Source organism: Eurosta solidaginis, chromosome 2, assembly GCF_040869045.1.
Source record: "Eurosta solidaginis isolate ZX-2024a chromosome 2, ASM4086904v1, whole genome shotgun sequence".
NCBI classification, from domain to species: domain Eukaryota; kingdom Metazoa; phylum Arthropoda; class Insecta; order Diptera; family Tephritidae; genus Eurosta; species Eurosta solidaginis.
Window position 1 is genome coordinate 168,142,448 of NC_090320.1, and position 4,482 is coordinate 168,146,929.

The window sequence follows — 4,482 nt, forward strand, 5'->3', positions numbered from 1 at the left end:
CAGAGGTAGAAGGCAGTTTGCACGCCCGTAAAATTAGGTCATCCATCCCAAATATTTTGAAGGTTTGTGCCACTTTAAGGTTTCTTGCCCAGGGTGTTGCAACAGAGTGTCGGTAATGAGGCTTTAGTTTAATTCTTTCGAACTTTGTAATAATTTTATATTTACTTTTATTTAAATAGCTTTGCATGGCTCCCTTATCGTACAAAAATTTAGCAACGATAGCTAGCGTAGAAAATTCAGCAGCTGATACGATAGTTAGCGTATGGCAATACCACGATAAACGGTAACGATCGGGTTTCACATGCTAAAATTCATTTCATAATACGGTATAACAGATTGCAAGCGTTTATCGTGTATCCTATGAGTTCATAATAGGGGTGTCCCTTTTCAAAAAAATAAAATACAAATTTAAAAGGAGAACAATTTGATAAATGCTACATATTGATGGGTTTATTTATATATGAACGAGTATTTTTAACATCACATTGACTAAAGTAACATTTTTAGTTATTATTGTTCTCTGCACAAATATGCGGAGATTAAAATACGTAGAACTCTACTTTGAATCTCTGCTCATAAAAAACGACCGTGGTTATCGGCGCCCTATAACTGACTCCCCCAAGTTACCACATTTGGAAAGGTCAAAAAAAAAAAAAAAAAACACAAGGATCCGCTAATGGAGGATTGTGGTGAATAAATGGTCACCACCCCATTGTCAGTTTTTAAGCAAATCTCAACGGAATAACACGTAAGTATGACCTGTTGTGTTTACAGTTCGTAATATTTTCTACTGCTTGGTTTTTTGTTTGTTTTTCTTTTCAGTTTTTTCGAAAAAGTGGAACCAATGCAGTACCTTTAATCACGCTAGAGTCTGGGGACACGGAACCCATTCAGGTGGTGGCTGACATCCGCTATAGGCGCGGAGGAAGGGATCATTTCAGTGTCATGCGCCGGACGAGCTCTTACAGCAGGCGGTGGAGGAGGAGTTGCGGTGCGTCGATCCCGGGATGCTCCGAGCCCGGCGGACGTGCATTATTGTTAATGTGCGCATGAGCGCCACGGCATGGTATGCGAAATTCTATTGCTACGACATTGGGACATTTCAATGCCGTGTGCGCAAGCGGTCAATTGAGTCCTTCTTTTGCCTGGTCGCCCATTTAAATGGGCACATGACATTTTATCCGTATCGGTGCTAGGACTGCCCAAGCGGTATACTTCGTCCGCTGCGCTATCCACGCATCGAAGACGGACACATAACTAATGCTCTTCGAGGTATCTCTTTTTAATCGTAAACTAGATTTTATGTTTTCGTGAATAAGCTTTTCTTTATTTTGAAAAATAAAGTTTAATTAGTCGTCCTTTATCAGAAAAAAGAGTGCATGCACACTGACAGAGACGTAGGGAACCGCCCCATTGGGTGGTGTTAGCTAACATGGCAACTCTTCCGTTTCTCGTTCAATTGTATGCAATGATTGCTGGGGTGAAATTCTACACAAGCACTTGACGTGTGAAGAAACACGCCATTTCATTAACAAAAAGACGAACACGAGGTAAGTATGTCGTAGGTTAAGTTTTCCTTTAATTTCATTGATTAATTTTTATTTCTTTTCTTTCAATTGGCTTGCATGGTTCGTTTTCTTGGCGCACCACGAATTTAACCATGGCACATATCGAGAGACGGGTTTGGCCGATCCAGGAATTTCGCAAGACTGTACGTTTCGCATAATCAGCCCTATTCTGCATTTCGACTTGGATTGGAATTTTTTCGATTTGGCAATTTTGGTATTCTGTGTTCCAATCTCTTTCGATCCAACTTCGAATCGTTCGATTTTGTATATTCTGCATTTCGATCGTAGTTCCGTTTTTCTCCGTTGCAAATTTGTTGACGTAGAAAATTTCAATTTGTGTTTTGCGCACTTTTAAAAGATAAAAATTGATAAAAAAATGTAAGTTAAATGTTTGTTAATCACTGTAAAATAAATTTAAAATAAAAATTTTCAATTGGTTTGATAATCTGGTGGGTTTTTTTTTTTTGATTGTTTGTAGGTCAAAAACAACAACACCCGGGCAATATGAGAAACTTGCCGAAATGTTGGAAAGTAAGAGGGACATCGCCCAAGGATTTCAAAAGCGCCCAAAAGAAGAGGTACAAGCGTTTTGGGAGGAGGTCGCGCGTACACTAAATGCACTTGGTCCGCCAAGGAAGGATTCTACTGCCTGGAAAAAGGTAAGAGATTACCGAGAATTTAATTGTTTGAAAATAAATGCAATGATTTATTGCAGGTGTGGATCGATTGGAAGTGCTACATAAAACGCAAGCTTTCTAGCAACAAAAAGGAAATGATGGGCACCGGTGGCGGTCAGTGTAAAATCCAACGCATAAGTCCACTTGAGGAGAAAGTGATAGGGCTAACTGGGCTGGAAACATGCACAAGCGGTGTTCGAGGTGCGCAAGATTTCGGTGGAAGGGTAGCGGTTGAAAATGGTCAGCTGTCTGAAATGGACACTTCCAACCGTTCCTTTGATGATAATCTACCTTCCACTAGCAGAGCTAGTAGCCAGCCCAGGGAAAGAAGAGCAGTAAAGGAGACCACTTCTTCCTTGCTGCAAGAACAATTATACATTCAGAGTGAATTTTATACAAATGCCACGAAGTTCCATGAAAATTCTTTGAATAAATGGACAAAATGTGTACATATTTGCGGCGAATGAATCAATCGCTCGAAAGTTTGGCGGAGACTCCAGCGAAACAATTTAAAGAACAACAAAGACACAACAGGATTAAAGAGGAGCTGTTACAGCGAAAAATTGAAATAAAAATGAAGATGCTGCAATTAGAGCACCCTGACTATGACGGAAATAATTAAGCTTAAAGAAAAAACAAATTCCTTTATTTTATTAATTTTTTATATTTGTAAAACGACTGAATAATCAAAAGACTGAAATATTTAAATATACATAACATATACAATGAAATATTAACTAATTTTAATTGTTTAAATAGATGAAGAATCAATAAAGTTAAAAATGAAATTTTATGAAAATAAATTTGTATCTTTACCTGTTTTGAAAAGAAGCAAGTATGTTATTACGTACACCATTCGCTATGGATGAATAATCCTCGTCGTTAGTGTCATGATCTTCATAAGAACTCTCAAAGTTCAATTCACTGCTATCTAAATCTTCCACTCTATAATAAATACAAATGTTGTGGAGGGCACAAGCAACATTTATAATCTTGCTAACTTTTAAAGGTGAGTAATGCAGCTGTCTAGCACCCAATAAGCAACGGAAACGGTTCTTCAACACTCCAATCGTTCGTTCAACAATATTCCTGGATTTGGAGTGCCGCATGTTGTAATTGCTTTGTGGACTTCCTTCATGAACAGAGCGATAAGGAGTCATTACCCAAGGTAGCAATGGATATCCAGCATCACCTGTCAATAAAATTATTGATTTAAGTTAATTTTTTTTAATTTTGTATTATTTTTAATTAAATGTACAATTATTTATATATATAGTAAAGCAATACCTAAGAGCCACGTATTTCTTTCACCTTCCTCATATCGCCGTTTCATGTACTCATTAATTTTGCTTAAACCCCATATGTGTGAGTCATGGTTGCATCCAGGATATCTGGCATCAATACTTCTTATTTGATTGTGCTTCTGGGGTAAAAATATCCAAAATATATTTAAAGGCATCTTTATTTAGCCTAAAGTTCTTCCTGAATCTAAAAAATAAAGCAAATATAAAAACATTGAACACTGGTAAACAAGATTCTCACAATTCTTCACTCATCTGAAATGGATTACAGATATCGCGCAATCTCCGTCTCTCAGCCTTAGCCTCAGCCATTTGTGTCGCATTGTCCTCCTCTTCCATCAATAAAGCTGCTGCGATCGACTCCATTGGCTCTTTTTTTTTATAATTTTTTCACAATATTTTTACTATTTTTTCACAATTTTTAGCAATTTTTCACAATTTTTGATAAATATTTTTCTATTTTTGTGTTCTTGTTTCACACATTCCACGCAAAACAGCTGATTTCGAAAATTTGATCACTCTTCCTCTTGTTCTTTCGATTACGCCGTAGTGTAGAATACCTATCTTCGACTTGAACGTAACGGAGAACGGGGACGTAATCGAAATGCAGAACAGGGCTGAATATTTATTCGAAGAGCTACAACGTGAACGTTCTGAGCACAAACCCACAACCCCACATGCTTGGATCGTTTCGAAATGCGTTGGTTTGGAAACCCTTGTTCACGGCGTTCGCAGCGCGGAACGTTAGAGGATAACTTTCGCCACATGGCGGAAATGCTAATGAGCCAAGCTACTGGTGTACTAAAAATGGCAATCATGGTCCTTTTCGTCGTTAATATATTGGGTCTTAACACTTGAAGTTGTAAAACGTACCACACACCATAATAACAACAATGGTTTTGGAACTGCACTTTCGCTGTTGAAAACAGTAGAAGG

The 4,482-nt window shown here is 37.9% G+C and overlaps 1 long non-coding RNA gene across 1 annotated transcript; it reads right to left on the reverse strand.

Moving 5' to 3' along the window:
• Positions 1-3,320: 3,320 nt before the first annotated feature.
• On the reverse strand, positions 3,321-4,017 carry LOC137242449 (uncharacterized). The gene is made up of 3 exons (XR_010950247.1): positions 3,788-4,017; positions 3,533-3,733; positions 3,321-3,437 (listed from the first exon to the last, which is right to left on the reverse strand). It is a non-coding gene; the product is annotated as an uncharacterized lncRNA (long non-coding RNA).
• Between the last annotated feature and the right edge of the window lie 465 nt (positions 4,018-4,482).